This window comes from Mytilus californianus, unplaced genomic scaffold (genome assembly GCF_021869535.1).
Source record: "Mytilus californianus isolate M0D057914Y unplaced genomic scaffold, xbMytCali1.0.p SCAF_10, whole genome shotgun sequence".
In the NCBI taxonomy this organism is placed as follows: Eukaryota; Metazoa; Mollusca; class Bivalvia; order Mytilida; family Mytilidae; genus Mytilus; species Mytilus californianus.
Window position 1 is genome coordinate 32,052,774 of NW_026262582.1, and position 27,351 is coordinate 32,080,124.

Below are 27,351 nucleotides of genomic sequence, written 5' to 3' on the forward strand. Positions count from 1 at the left end.
TATAACACAGGTCCCTGGTAAATGTAACAGGAGGGTGTAATGCGCCGTATATAACACAGGTCCCTGGTGACTGTAACATAGGAGGGTGTAGTGCACCGTATATAACACAGGACTCTGCTGAATGTAACAGGAGGGTGTAATGCGCCGTATATAACACAGGTCCCTGGTGAATGTAACATAGGAGTGTGTAGTGCACCTTATATAACACAGGTCCCTGGTGTACATAACATAGGAGGATGTAGTACACCTTATATAACACAGGTCCCTGGCGAATGTAATATAGGAGGGTGTAGTACACCTTGTATAGCACAGGTCTCTGGTGAATGTTACATAGGAGTGTGTAGTGCACCTTATATAACACAAGTCCCTGGTGTACATAACATAGGAGGATGTAGTACACCTTATATAACACAGGTCCCTGGCGAATGTAACATAGGAGGGTGTAGTACACCTTGTATAGCACAGGTCTCTGATGAATGTTACATAGGAGTGTGTAGTGCACCTTATATAACACAGGTCCCTTGTGGATGTAACATAGGAGGATGTAGTACACCTTATATAGCACAGGTCTCTGGTGAATGTAACATAGGAGGGTGTAGTACACCTTATATAACACAGGTCCCTGGCGAATGTAACATAGGAGTGTGTAGTGCACCTTATATAACACAAGTCCCTGGTGTACATAACATAGGAGGGTGTAGTACACCTTGTATAGCACAGGTCTCTGATGAATGTTACATAGGAGTGTGTAGTGCACCTTATATAACACAGGTCCCTTGTGGATGTAACATAGGAGGATGTAGTACACCTTATATAGCACAGGTCTCTGGTGAATGTAACATAGGAGGGTGTAGTGTAACTTGTATAACACAGGTCCCTGGTGGATGTAACATAGGAGGATGTAGTACACCTTATATAACACAAGTTCCTGTGGAATGTAACATAGGAGGGTGTAGTACACCATATAAGGCACAGGTCCCTGTCGGTTGTAACAGGAGGGTGAAGTACACCATATGTAACACGGGTCCCTTGTAAATGTAACATAGGAGGGTGTAGTGCGCCTCATATAACACAGGTCTCTGCTGAATGTATCAGGAGTGTGTAGTGCGCCTTATATAACACAGGTCCCAGGTTGATGTAACATAAGAGGGTGTAGGCAGAGGCGGATTTAGGGGGGCCAGGGGGCCCGCCCCCTTTTGTGGCAAAAAAATTGGCTGATTATATAGGGAATCACTGAAGCATGACTGGAGCGGGCGCCCCACTTATGCAGTCATTGGATCCGCCACTGGTAGGTCACCATATATAACACAGGTCTCTGCTGTATGGAACAGGAGTGTGTAGTACGCCTTATGAAACACAGGTCCCTGATAGATGTAACATAAGAGGATGTAGTGCACCGTATATAACACAGGACTCTGCTGAATGTAACAGGAGGGTGTAGTGCGCCGTATATAACACAGGTCCCTGGTAAATGTAACAGGAGGGTGTAATGCGCCGTATATAACACAGGTCCCTGGTGACTGTAACATAGGAGGGTGTAGTGCACCGTATATAACACAGGACTCTGCTGAATGTAACAGGAGGGTGTAATGCGCCGTATATAACACAGGTCCCTGGTGAATGTAACATAGGAGTGTGTAGTGCACCTTATATAACACAGGTCCCTGGTGTACATAACATAGGAGGATGTAGTACACCTTATATAACACAGGTCCCTGGCGAATGTAATATAGGAGGGTGTAGTACACCTTGTATAGCACAGGTCTCTGGTGAATGTTACATAGGAGTGTGTAGTGCACCTTATATAACACAAGTCCCTGGTGTACATAACATAGGAGGATGTAGTACACCTTATATAACACAGGTCCCTGGCGAATGTAACATAGGAGGGTGTAGTACACCTTGTATAGCACAGGTCTCTGATGAATGTTACATAGGAGTGTGTAGTGCACCTTATATAACACAGGTCCCTTGTGGATGTAACATAGGAGGATGTAGTACACCTTATATAGCACAGGTCTCTGGTGAATGTAACATAGGAGGGTGTAGTACACCTTATATAACACAGGTCCCTGGCGAATGTAACATAGGAGTGTGTAGTGCACCTTATATAACACAAGTCCCTGGTGTACATAACATAGGAGGGTGTAGTACACCTTGTATAGCACAGGTCTCTGATGAATGTTACATAGGAGTGTGTAGTGCACCTTATATAACACAGGTCCCTTGTGGATGTAACATAGGAGGATGTAGTACACCTTATATAGCACAGGTCTCTGGTGAATGTAACATAGGAGGGTGTAGTGTAACTTGTATAACACAGGTCCCTGGTGGATGTAACATAGGAGGATGTAGTACACCTTATATAACACAAGTTCCTGTGGAATGTAACATAGGAGGGTGTAGTACACCATATAAGGCACAGGTCCCTAGCTGTCGGTTGTAACAGGAGGGTGAAGTACACCATATATAACACGGGTCCCTTGTAAATGTAACATAGGAGGGTGTAGTGCGCCTCATATAACACAGGTCTCTGCTGAATGTAACAGGAGTGTGTAGTGCACCTTAAATAACACAGGTCCCAGGTTGATGTAACATAAGAGGGTGTAGGCAGAGGCGGATTTAGGGGGGCCAGGGGGCCCGCCCCCTTTTGTGGCAAAAAATTTGGCTGATTACATAGGGATTCACTGAAGCATGACTGGAGCGGGCGCCCCTCTTATGCAGTCAGTGGATCCGCCACTGGTAGGTCACCATATATAACACAGGTCTCTGCTGTATGGAACAGGAGTGTGAAGTACGCCTTATGAAACACAGGTCCCTGGTGAATGTAACAGGAGGGTGTAATGCGCTGTATATAACACAGGTCCCTGGTGAATGTAACATAGGAGGGTGTAGTGCACCGTATATAACACAGGACTCTGCTGAATGTAACAGGAGGGTGTAGTGCGCCGTATATAACACAGGTCCCTGGTGAATGTAACAGGAGGGTGTAATGCGCCGTATATAACACAGGTCCCTGGTGAATGTAACATAGGAGGGTGTAGTGCACCGTATATAACACAGGACTCTGCTGAATGTAACAGGAGGGTGTAGTGCGCCGTATATAACACAGGTCCCTGGTGAATGTAACATAGGAGGGTGTAGTGCACCTTATATAACACAGGTCCCTGGTGAATGTAACAAAGGAGGGTGAAGTGCATTTTATATAATAGAGGTCTCTGGTGGTTTTAACATAAGAGGATGTAGTGCATTTTATATAACACAGGTCCCAGGTGGATGTAACATAGGAATGTGAAGTTCATTCTATATAATACAGGTCTATGGTGGTTGAAACATAGTAGGGTGTAGTACAACATATATAACACGGGTACCTGGTAAATGTAACATAGGAAGGTGTAGTACACCTCATATAACACAGGTCCCTGGTAAATGTAACATAGGAAGGTGTAGTACACCATATATAACACAGGTCCCTGGTAAATTTAACATTGGGGGGTGTAGTACACCATATATAACACAGGTCCCTGGTAATTTTAACATAGGAGGGTGTAGTACACCATATATAAAACAGGTCCTTGGTGAATGTAACGTTTGAGGGTGTAGTGCACCTTATATAACACAGGTCTCTGGTGTACATAACATAGGAGGATGTAGTACACCTTATATAACACAGGTCCCTGGCGAATGTAATATAGGAGGGTGTAGTACACCTTATATAACACAGGTCTCTGGTGTATATAACATAGGAGGATGTAGTACACCTTATATAACACAGGTCTCTGGCGAATGTAATATAGGGGGGTGTAGTACACCTTGTATAGCACAGGTCTCTGGTGAATGTTACATAGGAGTGTGTAGTGCACCTTATATAACACAGGTCCCTTGTGGATGTAACATAGGAGGATGTAGTACACCTTATATAGCACAGGTCCCTGGCGAATGTAACATAGGAGTGTGTAGTGCACCTTATATAACACAAGTCCCTGGTGTACATAACATAGGAGGATGTAGTACACCTTATATAACACAGGTCCCTGGCGAATGTAACATAGGAGGGTGTAGTACACCTTGTATAGCACAGGTCTCTGATGAATGTTACATAGGAGTGTGTAGTGCACCTTATATAACACAGGTCCCTTGTTGATGTAACATAGGAGGATGTAGTACACCTTATATAACACAGGTCCCTGGCGAATGTAATATAGGGGGGTGTAGTACACCTTGTATAACACAGGTCTCTGGTGAATGTTACATAGGAGTGTGTAGTGCACCTTATATAACACAGGTCCCTTGTGGATGTAACATAGGAGGATGTAATACACCTTATATAGCACAGGTCTCTGGTGAATGTAACATAGGAGGGTGAAGTACACCATATAAAGCACAGGTCCCTTGTGGATGTAACATAGGAGGATGTAGTACACCTTATATAGCAAGGTCTCTGGTGAATGTAACATAGGAGGGTGTAGTACACCATATAAAGCACAGGTCCCTTGTGGATGTAACATAGGAGGATGTAGTACACCTTATATAGCACAGGTCTCTGGTGAATGTAACATAGGAGGGTGAAGTGTAACTTGTATAACACATGTCCCTGGTGGATGTAACATAAGAAGGATGTAGTACACCTTATATAACACAAGTCCCTGTGGAATGTAACATAGGAGGGTGTAGTACACCATATAAGGCACAGGTCCCTGTCGGTTGTAACAGGAGGGTGAAGTACACCATATGTAACACGGGTCCCTTGTAAATGTAACATAGGAGGGTGTAGTGCGCCTCATATAACACAGGTCTCTGCTGAATGTAACAGGAGTATGTAGTGCGCCTTATATAACACAGGTCCCAGGTTGATGTAACATAAGAGGGTGTGGGCAGAGGCGGATTTAGGGGGGCCAGGGGGCCCGCCCCCTTTTGTGGCAAAAAAATTGGCTGATTATATAGGGAATCACTGAAGCATGACTGGAGCGGGCGCCCCACTTATGCAGTCAGTGGATCCGCCACTGGTAGGTCACCATATATAACACAGGTCTCTGCTGTATGGAACAGGAGTGTGTAGTACGCCTTATGAAACACAGGTCCCTGATAGATGTAACATAAGAGGATGTAGTGCACCGTATATAACACAGGACTCTGCTGAATGTAACAGGAGGGTGTAGTGCGCCGTATATAACACAGGTCCCTGGTAAATGTAACAGGAGGGTGTAATGCGTCGTATATAACACAGGTCCCTGGTGACTGTAACATAGGAGGGTGTAGTGCACCGTATATAACACAGGACTCTGCTCAATGTAACAGGAGGGTGTAATGCGCCGTATATAACACAGGTCCCTGGTGAATGTAACATAGGAGTGTGTAGTGCACCTTATATAACACAAGTCCCTGGTGTACATAACATAGGAGGATGTAGTACACCTTATATAACACAGGTCCCTGGCGAATGTAATATAGGAGGGTGTAGTACACCTTGTATAGCACAGGTCTCTGGTGAATGTTACATAGGAGTGTGTAGTGCACCTTATATAACACAGGTCCCTTGTGAATGTAACATAGGAGGATGTAGTACACCTTATATAGCACAGGTCTCTGGTGAATGTAACATAGGAGGTGTAGTACACCTTATATAACACAGGTCCCTGGCGAATGTAACATAGGAGTGTGTAGTGCACCTTATATAACACAAGTCCCTGGTGTATATAACATAGGAGGATGTAGTACACCTTATATAACACAGGTCCCTGGCGAATGTAATATAGGAGGGTGTAGTACACCTTGTATAACACAGGTCTCTGGTGAATGTTACATAGGAGTGTGTAGTGCACCTTATATAACACAGGTCCCTTGTGGATGTAACATAGGAGGATGTAGTACACCTTATATAGCACAGGTCTCTGGTGAATGTAACATTGGAGGGTGTAGTGTAACTTGTATAACACAGGTCCCTGGTGGATGTAACATAGGAGGATGTAGTACACCTTATATAACACAAGTTCCTGTGGAATGTAACATAGGAGGGTGTAGTACACCATATAAGGCACAGGTCCCTGTCGGTTGTAACAGGATGGTGAAGTACACCATATATAACACGGGTCCCTTGTAAATGTAACATAGGAGGGTGTACGGTATGCCTTATATGATATAAGACCCTGGTGAATGTAACATATGAGGATATAGTGCACCTTTTACTACAGGTCTCTGGTGAATGTAACAAAGGAGGGTGTACGGTATGCCTTATATGATATAAGCCCCTGGTGAATGTAACATATTAGGATATAGTGCACCTTTTATTACAGGTCTCTGGTGAATGTAACATAGGAGTGTGTAGTGCACCTTATATAACACAAGTCCCTGGTGTACATAACATAGGAGGATGTAGTACACCTTATATAACACAGGTCCCTGGCGAATGTAACATAGGAGTGTGTAGTGCACCTTATATAACACAGGTCCCTTGTGGATGTAACATAGGAGGATGTAGTACACCTTATATAGCACAGGTCTCTGGTGAATGTAACATAGGAGGGTGAAGTACACCATATGAAGCACAGGTCCCTTGTGGATGTAACATAGGAGGATGTAGTACACCTTATATAGCAAGGTCTCTGGTGAATGTAACATAGGAGGGTGTAGTACACCATATAAAGCACAGGTCCCTTGTGGATGTAACATAGGAGGATGTAGTACACCTTATATAGCACAGGTCTCTGGTGAATGTAACATAGGAGGGTGAAGTGTAACTTGTATAACACATGTCCCTGGTGGATGTAACATAAGAAGGATGTAGTACACCTTATATAACACAAGTCCCTGTGGAATGTAACATAGGAGGGTGTAGTACACCATATAAGGCACAGGTCCCTGTCGGTTGTAACAGGAGGGTGAAGTACACCATATGTAACACGGGTCCCTTGTAAATGTAACATAGGAGGGTGTAGTGCGCCTCATATAACACAGGTCTCTGCTGAATGTAACAGGAGTGTGTAGTGCGCCTTATATAACACAGGTCCCAGGTTGATGTAACATAAGAGGGTGTAGGCAGAGGCGGATTTAGGGGGGCCAGGGGGCCCGCCCCCTTTTGTGGCAAAAAAATTGGCTGATTATATAGGGAATCACTGAAGCATGACTGGAGCGGGCGCCCCACTTATGCAGTCAGTGGATCCGCCACTGGTAGGTCACCATATATAACACAGGTCTCTGCTGTATGGAACAGGAGTGTGTAGTACGCCTTATGAAACACAGGTCCCTGATAGATGTAACATAAGAGGATGTAGTGCACCGTATATAACACAGGACTCTGCTGAATGTAACAGGAGGGTGTAGTGCGCCGTATATAACACAGGTCCCTGGTAAATGTAACAGGAGGGTGTAATGCGCCGTATATAACACAGGTCCCTGGTGAATGTAACATAGGAGGGTGTAGTGCACCGTATATAACACAGGACTCTGCTGAATGTAACAGGAGGGTGTAATGCGCCGTATATAACACAGGTCCCTGGTGAATGTAACATAGGAGTGTGTAGTGCACCTTATATAACACAGGTCCCTGGTGTACATAACATAGGAGGATGTAGTACACCTTATATAACACAGGTCCCTGGCGAATGTAATATAGGAGGGTGTAGTACACCTTGTATAGCACAGGTCTCTGGTGAATGTTACATAGGAGTGTGTAGTGCACCTTATATAACACAAGTCCCTGGTGTACATAACATAGGAGGATGTAGTACACCTTATATAACACAGGTCCCTGGCGAATGTAACATAGGAGGGTGTAGTACACCTTGTATAGCACAGGTCTCTGATGAATGTTACATAGGAGTGTGTAGTGCACCTTATATAACACAGGTCCCTTGTGGATGTAACATAGGAGGATGTAGTACACCTTATATAGCACAGGTCTCTGGTGAATGTAACATAGGAGGGTGTAGTACACCTTATATAACACAGGTCCCTGGCGAATGTAACATAGGAGTGTGTAGTGCACCTTATATAACACAAGTCCCTGGTGTACATAACATAGGAGGGTGTAGTACACCTTGTATAGCACAGGTCTCTGATGAATGTTACATAGGAGTGTGTAGTGCACCTTATATAACACAGGTCCCTTGTGGATGTAACATAGGAGGATGTAGTACACCTTATATAGCACAGGTCTCTGGTGAATGTAACATAGGAGGGTGTAGTGTAACTTGTATAACACAGGTCCCTGGTGGATGTAACATAGGAGGATGTAGTACACCTTATATAACACAAGTTCCTGTGGAATGTAACATAGGAGGGTGTAGTACACCTTATATAACACAGGTCCCTGGCGAATGTAACATAGGAGTGTGTAGTGCACCTTATATAACACAAGTCCCTGGTGTACATAACATAGGAGGATGTAGTACACCTTATATAACACAGGTCCCTGGCGAATGTAACATAGGAGGGTGTAGTACACCTTGTATAGCACAGGTCTCTGATGAATGTTACATAGGAGTGTGTAGTGCACCTTATATAACACAGGTCCCTTGTGGATGTAACATAGGAGGATGTAGTACACCTTATATAGCACAGGTCTCTGGTGAATGTAACATAGGAGGGTGTAGTGTAACTTGTATAACACAGGTCCCTGGTGGATGTAACATAGGAGGATGTAGTACACCTTATATAACACAAGTTCCTGTGGAATGTAACATAGGAGGGTGTAGTACACCATATAAGGCACAGGTCCCTAGCTGTCGGTTGTAACAGGAGGGTGAAGTACACCATATATAACACGGGTCCCTTGTAAATGTAACATAGGAGGGTGTAGTGCGCCTCATATAACACAGGTCTCTGCTGAATGTAACAGGAGTGTGTAGTGCACCTTAAATAACACAGGTCCCAGGTTGATGTAACATAAGAGGGTGTAGGCAGAGGCGGATTTAGGGGGGCCAGGGGGCCCGCCCCTTTTGTGGCAAAAAATTTGGCTGATTATATAGGGATTCACTGAAGCATGACTGGAGCGGGCGCCCCTCTTATGCAGTCAGTGGATCCGCCACTGGTAGGTCACCATTTATAACACAGGTCTCTGCTGTATGGAACAGGAGTGTGTAGTACGCCTTATGAAACACAGGTCCCTGGTGAATGTAACAGGAGGGTGTAATGCGCTGTATATAACACAGGTCCCTGGTGAATGTAACATAGGAGGGTGTAGTGCACCGTATATAACACAGGACTCTGCTGAATGTAACAGGAGGGTGTAGTGTGCCGTATATAACACAGGTCCCTGGTGAATGTAACATAGGAGGGTGTAGTGCACCTTATATAACACAGGTCCCTGGTGAATGTAACAAAGGAGGGTGAAGTGCATTTTATATAATAGAGGTCTCTGGTGGTTTTAACATAAGAGGATGTAGTGCATTTTATATAACACAGGTCCCAGGTGGATGTAACATAGGAATGTGAAGTTCATTCTATATAATACAGGTCTATGGTGGTTGAAACATAGTAGGGTGTAGTACAACATATATAACACGGGTACCTGGTAAATGTAACATAGGAAGGTGTAGTACACCTCATATAACACAGGTCCCTGGTAAATGTAACATAGGAAGGTGTAGTACACCATATATAACACAGGTCCCTGGTAAATTTAACATTGGGGGGTGTAGTACACCATATATAACACAGGTCCCTGGTAATTTTAACATAGGAGGGTGTAGTACACCATATATAAAACAGGTCCTTGGTGAATGTAACGTTTGAGGGTGTAGTGCACCTTATATAACACAGGTCTCTGGTGGATTTAACATAGGATGGTGTAGTGCAATTTATAACACAGGTTCCTGGTGGATGTAACATATGACGGTTTAGTACACCTCATATAACACGGGTCCATGGTAAATGTAACATAGGAGGGTGTAGTACCCTGTATATAACAGGTCCCTGGTGAATGTACCATTTGAGGATGTACTGTACCTTATATAACACAGGTCCCTTGTAAATGTAACAAAGGAGGGTGTACGGTATGTCTTATATGATATAAGCCCCTGGTGAATGTAACATATGAGGATATAGTGCACCTTTTATTACAGGTCTCTGGTGAATGTAACATAGGAGTGTGTAGTGCACCTTATATAACACAAGTCCCTGGTGGACGTTACATAGGAGGGTGTAGTAGTACCCTTTATATAACAGGTCCCTGGTGAATGTAACAGTTGAGGGTGTACTGTACCTTATATAACACAGGTCCCTTGTAAATGTAACATAGGAGGGTGTACGGTATGCCTTATATTATATAGGCCCCTGGTGAATGTAACATATGAGGATGTAGCGCACCTTTAATTACAGGACGCTGGTGGATGTAACATAAGAGGATGTAGTGTGTTTTTCAGGTGTAGTAAGATAGTACTATGATATTAGACGGTCTTTTTATTATAACATGCTTGGTATTAGCTGATTAACTGATTGCTTAGTTTCTTTTGTTATCTATTCTGACATCGGACTCGGACTTGAACTGAGTTTTACTGTTCGTATTACTGTGTGTTTGTTTTTTTTCTACATTGGCTAGAGGTATAGGGGGAGGGTTTAGATCTCACTAAGCATGTTTAACCCCGCCGCATTTTTGCGCCTGTCCCAAGTCAGGAGCCTCTGGTCTTTGTTAGTCTTGTATGTTTTTTTAATTTTAGTTCATTTATATGTTTTGGAGTTTAGTATGACGTCCATTTTCACTGAACTAGTACATATTTTTATTTAGGGCCCAGCTGACGCCCACCTCTGGGTGCGGGATTTTCTCGCTGCGTTGAAGACCCATTGGAGGCCTTCGGCTGTTATCTGCTCTTTGGTCGGGTTGTTGTCTCTTTGACATATTCCCCATTTCCATTCTCAATTTTATATATCGAAAAATGCATGGTATAATTGGTTTTCATGGTGTAGTAAAATAGTACTATGAAGTTAAAAGGTAACCATATTTAATATATGTGCAAGGTGACCAGAGGTAACCAAAATCAATATTGACGTAAGGTGACCAGATGTTACCATCGTCAATATCTGTGTAAGATGACCAGAGGTAACCAAAGTCAATATATGTGTAAGATGACAAAAAGTAACCAATGTCTTTATAATTGTTAGGTGACCAGAGTTAACCAAATTGAATAATTGTGTAATGTGACCAGAGCATGATTGTAAGTGATCTTACATCCCAGCTCCTTTGTTCTACCAGGGGTGATCTGAGCCGGATTACCCCTACCAGATCACCTTAGCTTGAGTGTCTTTGTTCTGCATGCTTTCCTTTGTTTTGTAACATTTTGGCGGGAATGTCAAATTTATACTAAAACTTAGAAATATTTATACGGAAAAGACAAACTGCTATCAAAATTTTTTGTTGAAAAATTCAGTGTCTATGCTGGGAATCGAACTCAAGACCTTTAGCATATAGACACACGAGTCATACCCCTACACCAGCACGACTGGATACAAATCGATGTTAATTTAACATATTTAAACATTTTGTCCCGTGCTCAAAAAGGGTATATACCATATAGTAATATATAAAGTATGTATTAATGATTGTGTGGCGTTCTAAACTTGATTTTATGAAGCGTAAATGGTTTTTTATCTAATCTTGAACAGCTGAGATGTAAAATAGTTATACCATTCGGACTTGGTGTGTCAGTATTAGATCACCCTCTGGCCTCCGGTCATCGGGATGATCTTACACTGACACACCGCGTCCTCATGGGATAACTATTACAGACGTAAACATAGTCAGTATCTTTGCATGGATTTAGAATTATGTGTAGGGTGACAGGAAAAATCAGTGTTATTATGGTGAGAGGTACGTAAATGAACGCCTCTAGCGGAAAACGGGAAAACTTACGTTTGTTGTTATGAGAGTTATCTCCCGTACACTAGAACAACGTTTTCAAGATGTCGGAAGATATTCCGCTTCGTCGGAATAATGGTTAACTCGGTGGAAGAATATATTGAATGCACATCATTAAAATATAACAAAAAAATGTAGTAATGGTAAACAAAATGTCTTGTCCGAGTGAAACATTGCTTCCTTCCTAAGAAAATAAAAGTAACTTGGCATGTCGTGATGGTCGGAGAATGATTGAGTTCTAAAGATCTAATCCTTGCAGAAAAAAGAGGTGTTGATGGCGCACGCAAATTGCTCACCGAACAGTTTGACGGGAAACCCCGAGTAACAAAAGACCAGAAGATATATACTGGAATCTATTTCAAAATACTAGTACATTATGTCAATAACAAACTAGTAAAACATTGTTTGGACGCTTATACGTTTGTTATTGTATGTTTTGTTTCACGACGCGACACAATTTTTTTTTTAATATTCGCATCAATTCACTATCGTCACTATAATAATGGAACAAAACCACAGATAGGAAAAAAAGAGTAGGGATGATATGCATCAAACTTCAAAATATTTTTTGTTGGGTTTTTGCCTATAATTTACATTCATCCCACATCTCCTTTTATCATATTAAACACACCATTTAAGTTTGCAAATGACCAGACGACAATTTAAATCATTACTATTGGGCTCGAAGTATGTGTTTATTTTTGTGTTGCGTTCTCGTGCCATTGGAAACATTCAACAGGCTTTGTCTACTTCAGGCACGCATCAACTGTACCTCAAGTACAGACCAATGCAACTTACATACACCTCACTTTGATGAACATTGATGTGTATTACCATCAAAACATTCAACAGGCTAAGTCTACTTCAGGTGCGCATCAACTGTACTTCAAGTACAGAGCAATGCAACTTATATACACACAACTCTGATGATTATTGATGTGTATTACTATCAAAACTTTGGAAAGGCTTTGTCTACCCGAGGTACACATCAACTGTACCTCAAATACAGACCAATTCAATTTGCATACACTTCACTTTGATGAATATTGATGTGTATTACCATTAAACTTTCGAAAGCTTTGTCTTCTTGAGGTACACTACAACTGTACCTCAAGTACAGACCAATTGAACTTACATACATCTCACTTTGATGAACATTTATGTGTATTACAATCAAAACATTCAACAGGCTTTGTCTACAGGTACGCATCAACTGTACCTCAAGTGCAGATCAATGCAACTTAGATACACCCAACTCTCATGAGTATTGATGAGATTCAAATCAAAACTTTTAACAGGCTAAGTCTACTTCAGGTATGCATCAACTGTGCCTCAAGTACAGACCAATGCAACTTACATACACCCAACTCTGATGAATATTGATGTGTATAACAATCAAAACTTTCGACAGGCTTTGTCTACCAGAGGTACATATCAACTGTACCTCAAATACAGACCTATTCAATCTACATAAACCTCACTTTGATGAATATTGATGTGTATTACCATCAAAACTTTCAAAAGCTTTGTCTGCTTGAAGTACAAATCAACTGTACCTCAAGGGCAGACCTATTCCATGTATTTACAACCAACTTTGATGTATAGTGATGTGTATTACCGTCAAAACGTTCAACAGGCTTTGTCTACTGGTGGTACAAATCAACTGTACCTCACGTATAGACCAATTCCATCTACATACACCTCCCTTTGATGAATACTGATGTGTATTACCACCAAACTTTCGAAAACTTTGTCTACTTGAAGTACACATCAACTGTACCTCAGGTACAGACCAATGCAACTTACATACACCTCACTTTGATGAACATTGATGTGTTTTACCATCAAAACATTCAACAGGTTTTGTCTACTTCAGGCACGCATCAACTGTACCTCAAGTACAGACCAATGTAAGTTACATACACCCAACTCTGATGACTTTTGATGTGTATTACCATCAAAACTTTCGGCAGGCTTTGTCTACCTGAGGTACACATCAACTGTACCTCAAATGCAGACCAATTCAATTTACATACACCTCACTTTGATGAATATTGATGTGTTTTACCATCAAAACTATTGACAGGCTTTGTCTGCTTGAAGTACGCATCAAATGTACCTTAAGTAAAGACCAATGCAACTTACATACACACAACATTGATAAATATTGATGTGTATTACCATTAAAGCGTTCGACAGGCTTTGTCTACCTGAAGTACACATCAACTGTACCTCAAATACAGACCAATGCAACTTACATACACCTCGCTTTGATGAATATTGATGTGTTTTACCATCAAAACTTTCGAAAGCTTTGTCTACTTGAAGTACAAATCAACTGTACTTCAAGTGCATACCTACTCGTACTACATACACCCAACCCTGATGTAAATGATGTCTATTACCATCAAAACATTCGACAGGCTTTGTCTTCTTCAGCTACGCATCAACTGTACCTCAAGTCCAGACCAATGCAGCTTACATACACCCAACTCTGATGAATATTGATGTGTATTACCATCAAAACTTTCAAAAGGCTTTGTCTACCTGAGGTACACATCAACTGTACCTCAAATACAGAGCAATTCAATCTACATACACACAACTCTGATAAATATTGATGTGGATTACCAGCAACACTTTCGACAGGCTTTGTCTATCTGAGGTACACATCAACTGTACCTCCAATAAAGATAAATATAACCTACACGCACCTCACTTTGTTGAATATTGATGTGTATTACCATCAAAACTTTCGAAAGCTTTGTCTAATTGAAGTACAAATCAACTGTTCCTCAAGTACAGACCTACTCAATCTACATACACCAGTTCTGATGTTAGTGATGTGTATTACCATCAAAATATTCAACAGGCTTTGTCTACTTCAGGTACGCATCAAATGTACCTCAAGTACAGACCAATGCAACTTACAAACATCTCACTTTGATGACTATTGATGTGTATTACGATCAACAATTTCGACAGGCTTTGTCTACCTGAGGTAGACATCAATTGTACCTCTCATACAGACCAATATAACCTAAATACACCTCCTTTTGATGAATATTGATGTGTATTACCATCATAACTTTTGACAGACTTTCTCTACCTGAGTTACACATCAACTGTACCTCAAGTACAGACCAATTCAAATTAAATACACCCAACTTTGATGAATGCTTATGTGTATTACCATCAAAGCTTTTGACAGGGTTTGTCTACCTGAGGTACGCATCAACTGTATCTCAAGTACAGACTGATGCAACTTACATACTGATGAGTATTGATGTGTATTTCCATCAAAACTTTCAACAAGCTTAGTGTACTTCAGGTCGGCATCAACTGAACTTCAAGTACAGACCAATGCAATTGACATACACCCTACACTGATGAATATTGATGTGTATTACCATAAAAAATTTCGAGAGGCTTTGTCTACCTGAGGTACACATCAACTGTACCTCAAATACAAACCATTTAATCTACATACACCTCACTTTGATGAATATTGATGTGTATTGTTTTCAAAAAAGTTTCGAAAGCTTTGTTTACTTGAAGTACAAATCAACTGTACCTCAAGTGCAGACCTACTCAATCTACATACATCCAATTCTGATGTAAATGATGTGTATTACCATCAAAACTTTCGACAGAATTTGTCTAATTCAGGTACGCATCAACTGTATCTCAAGTACAGACCAATGCAACTTGCATACAACTCACCTTGATGACTATTGATATGTATTACCATCAACACTTTCATCGGAATTTGTCTACTTCAGGTACGCATCAAATGTACCTCAAATACAGACCGATTCAATTTACATACACCTCACTTTGATGAATATTGATTGTTTTACTATCAAAGTTTTCAAAAGCTTTGTCTACTTGAAGTACAAATCAACTGTACCTCAAGTGCATACCTATTCAATCTACATACACCCATCTCTGATGTAAGTGATGTGTATTACCATCAAAATATTCGACAGACTTTGTCTACTTCATGTACGCATCAACTGTACCTCAAGTACAGACCAATGCAGCTTACATACACCCAACTCTAATGAATATTGATGTGTATTACCATCAAAACTTTCGACAGACTTTGTGTACCTGAGGTACACATCAACTGTACCTCAAATACAGACCAATTCATTCTACATACACCTCATTTTGATGAATGTTGATGTGTATTACCATCAAAACTTTCGAAAGCTTTGTCTACTTGAGGTGCACATCAACTAAAACTCAGGTACAGACCAATGCAAATTACATACACCTCACTTTGATGAATATTGATGTGTTTTACCATCAAGACTTTCAAAAGCTTTGTCTACTTGAGGCACAAATCAACTGTACCTCAAGTGCATACCTACTCAATCTACATACACCCAACTCTGATGTAAGTGATGTGTATTACCATCAAAACATTCGACAGGCTTTTTCTACTTCAGGTACGCATTAACTGTACCTCAAGTACAGACCAATGCAGCTTACATACACCCAACTCTGATGAATATTGATGAGTATTACCATCAAAACTTTCGAAACCTTTGTCTACTTGAGGTACACATCAATTGTACCTCAGGTACAGACCAATGCAACTTACATCAACTCACTTTGATGAATATTGATGTGTTTTACCATCAAAACTTTCGAAAGCTTTGGTCTACTTGAGTTACATATCAACTGCACCTAAGGTACAGACCAATGCAACTTACATACACCTCACTTTGATGAATATTGATGTGTTTTATCATCAAAACTTTCGAAAGTTTTGTCTACTTGAGGTACACATCAACTAAACCTCAGGTACAGACCAATGCAAATTACATACACCTCACTTTGATGAATATTGATGTGTTTTACCATCAAGACTTTCAAAAGCTTTGTCTACTTGAGGCACAAATCAACTGTACCTCAAGTGCATACCTACTCAATCTACATACACCCAACTCTGATGTAAATGATGTGTATTACCATCAAAACATTCGACAGGCTTTGTCTACTTCAGGTACGCATCAACTGTACCTCAAGTCCAGACCAATGCAGCTTACATACACCCAACTCTGATGAATATTGATGTGTATTACCATCAAAACTTTCGACAGACTTTTTCTACCTGAGGTACACATCAACTGTACCTCAAATACAGACCAATTCAATCTACATAAACCTCATTTTGATGAATATTGATGTGTATTACCATCAAAACTTTCGAAACCTTTGTCTACTTGAGGTACACATCAACTGTACCTCAGGTACAGACCAATGCAACTTACATACACCTCACTTTGATGAATATTGATGTGTTTTACCATCAAAACTTTCGAAACCTTTGTCTACTTGAAGTACAAATCAACTGTACCTTAAGTGCATACCTACTCAATCTATATACACCCAACTCTGATGTAAGTGATGTGTATTACCATCAAAACATTCGACAGGCTTTGTCTACTTGAGATACACATCTAATATACCTCAAGTACAGACCGATGCAACTTACATACACCCAACACCTGATGAATATTGATGCATATTCCTATGAAAACTTTCAACAGGCTTTGTCTACTGGAGGTACAAATCAACTGTACCTGAAGTACAGACCAATTTAATCTACATACACCCAACTCTGATGAATAGTGATGTGTATTACTGTCAAAACTCTCGACAGGTTTTGTCTACTTGAGGTACACATAAACTGTATCACAAGTACAGGCCAATGCAATTTTCATACACCCAACTCTGATGAATATTTATGTATATATTCATCCAAACTTTAGAAGGCTCTTTCTACTTCGGGTACACATCAATTGTACCTCAGGTACAGGCCAATGCAACTTGCATACAACTCACCTTGTTGACTATTGGTATGTATTACCATCAACACTATCGACAGGCTTTGTATTCCTGAGGTATACATCAACTGTACCTCTTATACAGACCAATGAAACTTACATACACCTCACTTTGATGAATATTGATGTGTATTACCATCAAAACTTTCGAAACCTTTGTCTACTTGAAATACAAATCACTGTACCGCGAGTACAGACTGACTCAATCTACATACACCCAACTCTCATGAATATTGATGTGTATTACCATCAAAACTTTCGACAGGCTTTGTCTACTGGAGGTACAAATCAACTGTACCTGAAGTACAGACCAATTTAATCTACATACACTAAACTCTGATGAAGATTGATGTGTTGTGAATTACCCTTACAATTTTCGACATGTTTTGTCTACTTGAGGTACACATCAACTGTACCTCAGGTACAGACCAATGCAACTTACATACACCTCACTTTGATGAATATTGATGTGTTTTACAATCAAAACTTTCGATAGCTTTTTCTACCTGAAGTACAAATCAACTGTACCTCAAGTGCATACCTACTCAATATATATACACCCAGCTCTGATGTAAGTGATGTGTATTACCATCAAAACATTCGACAGGCTTTGTCTACTTCAGGTACGAATCAACGGTACCTCAAGTACAGACCAATACAGCTTACATACACCCAACACTGATGAATATTGATGTGTATTACCATCAAAACTTTCGAAAGCTATGAATACTGATGTGTGTTAGCATTGAAACATTCGAAAGGATTTGTGTACTTGAGATACACATCAACTGAACCTCAAGTATAGACCAATTCAATCTTCATACACCCAAATATAATAAATATTAATGTATATTACCATCAAATCTTTGGACAGGCTTTGTCTACATGCAGTACACATCATTTGTACCTCAAGTACAGACCAATTCAATTTTCATACACTCGAACCTAATGAACAGGAATGTCTATTACCAACAACAATTTTGACAGGTTTTTTCTACTTGACGTACAAATCAACTGAATCTCAAGTACAGACCAACTACGTTTACATAAACCAAAACCTAAGGAACATTAATGTGTATTACAATGAAAAGATTCGACAGGCTTTGTCTACTCGACGTACACAACAACTGTACCTCCAGTACAGACAGATTGTATCTTCGTACAACCAAACCTTGATGAATACTAATGTGTGTTACCATTAAAACTTTCGAAAGGCTTTGTCTACTTGAGATACACATCAACTGCCCCTCAAGTACAGACCAATTCAATCTGCATACACCCAATTTTGACGAATATTGATGTGTATTACCATCAAAAGCTTCTTCAGTCATTGTCTTCTCGAATTACACATCAACTGTACCTCAAGTCACCTTGCACAAATATTGGCTATGCTTCCCCCTGGTCATCTTACAATGATAATCTGTTTTTTTTAGACAGATATGACTGTGGTTATCTCTGGTCACCTTACTTACACAGATGTTAACTTTAGTTACACAATATCACCTATCACAGATATCGATTTCTTAACCTTTGATCACAATACACAACTTTTGGCTTTAGTCGTCTCTGATCACCGTGACCTGGTATTTTGTTCACATTACACAAATATTTAATTTGGTTACCTCTGGTCACCTAACACATATATTCACTTTGGTTACCTCTGGTCACCCTACACAGAAATTCACTTTGGATAAATCTGGTAACCTTACACATATATCGACTTTGGTTACTTCTGGTTACCTTACACTGATGTTCTGGTCACCTTACGCATATGAATAATTTGATTATCTCTTGTAACCTTGCAAGGATATTGACTATGTTTACCTCTGGTCACCTTACAATCATACTCTGGTCAAATTACACAACTATTCAAATCGGTTATCTCTGGTCACCTTACACATATATTGACGTTGGTTACCTCTAGTCATATTGACTTTGGGTACCTCTGGTCACCTTGCACATATATTGACTATGGTATCTTTTGGTTACCTTACAATGATGTTGTTGCCACATTACACAGATATTTGATTTGGTTACCTCTGGTCACCTAACACATATTTTGACGTTGGTTACCTCTGGACACCTTACACATATATTGAATTTGGTTACCTCTGATTACCTCTCACAGAGATTGACTAGCTTCACCCTGGTCATCTTACAATGATATTCCTGTTCTTTATGCTCGACGAACACATCAACTGTACCTCAAGTACAGACCGATTGAATCTACATACAACCAACCCCGATGAATACTAATGTGACATTAAAACTTTTGAAAGGCTTTGTCTTCTTGAGGAACACATCAACTGCACCTCAAGTACAGACCGATTAAATCTACATACAACTAACCTGATGAATACTAATGTGTGTTAGCGTTGAAACATTCGAAAGGATGTGTGTACTTGAGAAACACAACAACTGAACCTCAAGTACAGACCAATTCAATCTACATACACCGAAATATAATAAGTATTAATGTATATTACCATCAAATCTTTGGACAGGCTTTGTCTACATGCAGTACACATCATTTGTACCTCAAGTACAGACCAATTCAATTTTTCATACACTCGAACCTAATGAACAGGAATGTCTATTACCAACAACAATTTTGACAGGTTTTTTCTACTTGATGTACAAATCAACAGAATCTCAAGTACAGACCAACTACCTTTACATAAACCAAAACCTAAGGAACATTAATGTGTATTACAACCAAAACAATCGACAGGCTTTCTCTACTTGAGATACACATCAACTGTCCCTCAAGTACAGACCAATTCAATCTGCATACAACCAACTCTGATAAATATTGATGTGTATTACCATCAAAAGTTTCTACAGGAATTGTCTACTCGACGTACACATCAACTGTAACTCAAGTCGCATTGCACAGATATTGGCTATGCTTCCCCCTGGTCATCTTACAATGATAATCTGGTTCTTTTTAGACAAATATGACTGTGGTAATCTCTGGTCACCTTACTTACACAGATATTAACTTTAGTTACACAATATCACCTATCACAGATATTGATTTCTTTACCTCTGATCACAATACACAAATTTTGACTTTGGTTATATATGGTCACCGTATCCCGATGTTCTGTTCACATTACACAAATATTTAATTTGGTTACCTCTGGTCACCTAGCACATATATTCACTTTGGTTTTCTCTGGTCACTGTACACATAAATTCACTTTGAATAACTCTGGTCACCTTACACATACATTGACTTTTTACATCAGATTACCTTACACTGATGTTCTGGTCACCTTACTCATATGAATAATGTGGTTATATCTGGTAACCTTGAAATGATATTGACTATATTTACCTCTGGTCACCTTACAATTATACTCTAGTCAGATTACACAATTATTCAATTTGGTTACCTCTGGTCACCTTACACATATATTGATGTTGGTTACCTCTAGTCATATTGACTTTGGTTACCTCTGGTCACCTTGCACATATATTGACAATGGTATCTTGTGATTACCTTACAATGATGTTCTTGTAACATTACACAGACATTTGATTTGGTTACCTCTGGTCACCTAACACATATTATAGGTGTCTCTGGTAACCTTGAAAGGTTATTGGCTATCTTTACCTGTGGTCACCTTACAATTATACTCTGGTCAGATTACACAACTATTCAATTTGGTTACCTCTGGTCACCTTACACATATATTGACGTTGGTTACCTCTAGTCATTTTGACGTTAGTAACCTTTGGTCACCTTGCACATATATTGACTATGGTATCTTGTGGTTACCTTACAATGATGTTCTTGTCACATTACACAGATATTTGATTTGGTTACCTCTGGTCACCTAACACATATTTTGACGTTGGTTACCTCTGGACACCTTACACATCTATTGAATTTGGTTACCTCTGATTACCTTTCACAAAGATTGACTAGACTTCACTCTGGTCATCTTACAATGATATTCTTGTTCTTTCTGCTCGACGTACACATCAACTGTACCTCAAGTACAGACAGATTGTATCTTCGTACAACCGAACCTTGACCAATACTAATGTTTGTTAATATTAAGACTTTCGAAAGGCTTTGCCTACTAGGGTTACACATAAACTGCCCCTCATGTAGAGACCAATTCAATCTGCATACACCCAACTCTGATGAATAATGATTTGTATTATCATCATAAGTTTCAACAGGCATTGTCTATTGAAATTACACATCAACGGAACATCAAGTCACATTGCACATATATTGGCTATGCTCCCCCTGGTCATCTTACAATGATAATCTGGTTCTTTTTAGACAGATATGACTGTGGTAATCTCTGGTCACCCTACTTACACAGATTTTAACTTTAGTTACACAATATCACCTATCACAGATATCGATTTCTTTAACTTTGATCACAATACACAAATTTTAACTTTGGTTGTCACTGATCACCGTGACTTGATAATCTGTTCACATTACACATATTTAATTTGGTAACCTCTGGTCACCTAACACATATATTAACTTTGGTTACCTCTGGCCACCCTACACACAAATTCACTTTGGATAACTCTGGTCACCTTACACATACATTGACTTTGGATACCTCTGGTTACCTTACACTGATGTTCTGATCACCTTACGCATATGATTAATTTGGTTATCTCTGGTAACCTTGAAAGGATATTGACTATGTTTACCTCTGGTCACCTTACAATTATACTCTGGTCAGATTACACAATTATTCAATTTGGTTACCTCTGGTCACCTTACACATATATTGACGTTGGTTACCTCTAGTCTATTGACTTTGGTTACCTCTGGTCACCTTGCACAGATATTGACTATGGTATCTTGTGGTTACCTTACAATGATGTTCTTGTCATATTACACAGATATTTGATTTGGTTACCTCTGGTCACCTAACACATATTTTGACGTTGGTTACCTCTGGACACCTTACACATATATTGACTTTGGTTACCTCTGATTACCTTTCACAGAGATTGACTAGGCTTCACCCTGGTCATCTTACAATGATATTCTTGTTCTTTCTGCTCGACGTACACATCAACTGGACCTCAAGTACAGACCGATTGAAACTACATACAACCAACTCCGATGAATACTAATGTGCCTTTAAAACTTTTAAAAGGCTTTGTCTACTTGAGGATCACATCAACTGCACCTAAAGTACAGACCGATTGAATCTACATACAACTAACCCTGATGAATACTAATGTGTGTTAGCATTGAAACATTCGAAAGGATTTGTGTACTTGAGATACACATCAACTGAACCTCAAGTACAGACCAATTCTATCTACATACACCCAAATATAATAAATATTAATGTATATTACCATCAAAACTTTGGACAGGCTTTGTCTACATGCACTACACATCATTTGGACCTCAAGTACAGACCAATTCAATTTTCATACACTCTAAACCTAATGAACAGGAATGTCTATTACCAACAACAATTTTGACAGGTTTTTTCTACTTGCCTTACAAATCAACTGAATCTCAAGTACAGACCAACTACCTTTACATAACCCAAAACCTAAGGAACATTAATGTGTATTACAATGAAAACATTCGACAGGCTTTGTCTTCTCGACGTACACATTAACTGTACCTCAAGTGCAGACAGATTGTATCTTCGTACAACTAAACCTTGATGAATGCTTATGTGTGTTACCATTAAAATTTTCGAAAGGCTTTGTCTACTTGAGATACACATCAACTGCCCCTCAAATACAGACCAATTCAATCTGCATATAGCAAACTCTGATGAATATTGATGTGTATTACCATCAAAAGTTTCTACAGGCATTGTCTACTCGACGTACACATCAACTGTACCTCAAGTCACATTGCACATATATTGGCTATGCTTCCCATTGGTCATCTTACAATGATAATGTGGTTCTTTTTAGACAAATATGACTGTGGTAATCTCTGGTCACCTTACTTACACAGATGTTAGCTTTAGTTACACAATATCACCTATCACAGATATCGATTACTTTACCTCTGATCACAATACACAAATTTTGACTTTGGTTATCTCTGTTCACGGTATCCTGATGTTCTGTTCACATTACACAAATATTTAATTTGATTACCTCTGGTCACCTTACACATATATTCACTATGGTTACCTCTGGTCACCCTACACATAAATTCCCTTTGGATAACTCTGGTCACATTACACATACATTGACTTTGGTAACCTCTGGGTACCTTACACTGATGTTCTGGTCTCCTTACGCATATGATTTATTTGGTTATCTCTGGTAACCTTGAAAGGATATTGACTATGTTTACCTCTGGTCACCTTACAATTATGCTCTGGTCAGATTACACAACTATTCAATTTGGTTACCTCTGGTCACCTTACACATATATTGACGTTGGTTACCTCTAGTCTATTGACTTTGGTTACCTCTGGTCACCTTGCACAGATATTGAATATGGTATCTTGTGGTTAGCTTACAATGATGTTCTTGTCACATTACACAGATATTTGATTTGGTTACCTCTGGTCACCTAACACATATTTTGACGTTGGTTACCTCTCGACACCTTACACATATATTGACTTTGGTTACCTCTTGTCATATTGACTTTGGTTACCTCTGATCACCTTGCACAGATATTGACTATGGTATCTTGTGGTTACCTTAAAATGATGTTCTTGTCACATTACACAGATGTTTGATTTGGTTACCTCTGGTCACCTAACACATTTTTTTGACGTTGGTTACCTCTGGACACCTTAAACATATATTGACTTTGGTGACCTCTGATTACCTTTCACAGAGATTGACTAGGCTTCACCCTAGTCACCTTACAATGAAATTTTTTGTTCTTTCTACTCGACGTACACATCAACTGGACCTCAAATACAGACCGATTGAATCTACATAAAACCAACCCCGATGAATACTAATGTGCGTTACCATTAAAACTTTTGAAAGGCTTTGTCTACTTCAGGTACACATTAACTGCACCTCAAGTACAGACCGATTGAATCTACATACAACTAATCCTGATGAATACTAATGTTTGTTAGCATTGAATCATTCACAAGGATTTGTGTACTTGAGATACACATCAACTGAACCTCAAGTACAGACCAATTCAATCTACATACACCCAAATATAATAAATATTAATGTATATTACCATCAAAACTTTGGACAGGCTTTGTCTACATGCAGTACACATCATTTGTACCTCAAGTACAGACCAATTCAATTTTCATACACTCTAAACCTAATGAACAGGAATGTCTATTACCAACAACAATTTTGACAGGTTTTTTTTACTTGACGTACAAGTCAACTGAATCTCAAGTACAGACCAACTACGTTTACATAACCCAAAACCTAAGGAACATTAATGTGTATTACAATAAGAAGATTCGACAGGCTTTGTCTACTCGACGTACACAACAACTGTACCTCAAGTACAGACAAATTGTATCTTCGTACAACCAAACCTTGATGAATACTAATGTATGTTACCATTAAAACTTTCGAAAGGCTTTGTCTACATGAGGTACACATCAACTGCCCCTCAAGTACAAACCAATTCAATCTGCATACACCCAACTCAGATGAATATTGATGTGTATTACCATCAAAAGTTTCTACAGGCATTGTCTACTCGACGTACACATCAACTGTACCTCAAGTCACAATGTACAGATATTGGCTATGCTCCCCCTGGTCATCTTACAATGATAATCTGGTTCTTTTCAGACAAATATGACTGTTGTAATCTCTGGTCACCTTACTTACACAGATGCTTTAGTTACACAATATCACCTATCACAGATATCGATTTCTTTACCTCTGATCACAATACACACATTTTGACTTTGGTTATCTCTGGTCACCGTATCCTGATGTTCTGTTCACATTACACAAATATCTAATTTGGTTACCTCTGGTCACCAAACACATATATTCACTTTTGTTACCTCTGGTAATTCTACACATAAATTCTCTTTGGATAACTCTGGCCACCTTACACATACATTGACTTTGGTAACCTCTGGTTACCTTACACTGTTGTTCTGGTCACCTTACGCATATGATTAATTTGGTTATCTCTGGTAACCTTGAAAGGATATTGTCTATGTTTACCTCTGGTCACCTTACAATTATATTCTGGTCAGATTACCCAACTATTCAATTTGGTTACCTCTGGTCACTTTACACATATATTGACGTTGGTTACCTCTAGTCATATTGACTTTGGTTACCTCTGGTCACCTTGCACAGATATTGACTATGGTATCTTGTGGTTACCTTACAATGATGTTTTTGTCACATTACACAAATATTTGATTTGGTTACCTCTGGTCACTTAACACATATTTTGACGTTGGTTACCTCTGGACACCTTACACATATATTGACTTTGGTTACCTCTGGTTACCTTACACTGATGTTCTGGTCACCTTACGTATATAATTATTTTGGTTATCTCTGGCAACCTTGAAAGGATATTGACTATGTTTACCTGTGGTCACCTTACAATTATACTCTGATCAGATTACACAGTTATTCAATTTGGTTACCTCTGGTCACCTTACACAATTATTCAATTTGGTTACCTTTGGTCACCTTACACATATATTGACATTGGTTACCTCTAGCCATATTCACTTTGGTTACCTCTGGTCACCCTACACAGAAATTCACTTTGGATAACTCTGGTCACCTTACACATACATTGACTTTGGTAACCTCTGGTTACCTTTTGATGATGTTTTGGTCACCTTACGCATATGATTAATTTTGTTATCTCTGGTAACCTTGCAAGGATATCGACTATGTTTACCTCTGGTCACCTTACAATTATAATCTGGTCAGATTACACAATTATTCAATTTGGTTACCTCTGGTCACCTTACACATACATTGACGTTCGTTACTTTAAGTCATATGGACTTTGGTTACCTCTGGTCACCTTGCACATATATTGACTATGGTATCTTGTGGTTACCTTGCAATCATGTTCTTGTCACATTACACATATATTTGATTTGGTTACCTCTGGTCACCTTGAACAGATATTGACTGTGGTATCTTGTAGTTTCCTTACAATGATGTTCTTGTCATAATACACAGATTTGTTCACCCCTGGTCACCTTGAACATATATTGAATGTGGTATCTTGTGGTTACTTGACAATGATGTTCTTGTCACATTACACAGATATTTGATTTGGATACCTCTGGTCACCTAAAACATATTTTGACGTTGGTAACCTCAGGACACCTTACACATATATTGACTTTGGTTACCTCTGTTTACCTTTCACAGAGGTTGACTAGGCTTCAACCTGGTCATCTTACAATGATATTCTTGTTCTTTCTGCTCGACGTACACATCAACTGTACCTCAAGTACAGACCAATTGAATCTAGATACAACCAACCCCGATGAATATTAATGTGGGTTACCATTCAAACTTTTGAAAGGCTTCGTCTACTTGAGGTACACATCAACTGCACTTCAGGTACAGACCGATTGAATCTACATACAACTAACCCTGATGAATACTAATGTGTGTTAGCATTGAAACATTAGTAAGGATTTGTCTACTTGAGATACACATCAATTGAACTTCGAG

General features: G+C 39.5%; 1 protein-coding gene across 3 annotated transcripts in view; it reads left to right on the top strand.

Annotated features, from left to right (window-relative positions):
- LOC127717947 (uncharacterized) overlaps nucleotides 1-27,351 on the top strand; it is a 373,820-nt gene that overhangs the window by 220,732 nt on the left and 125,737 nt on the right. The window lies entirely within an intron of this gene.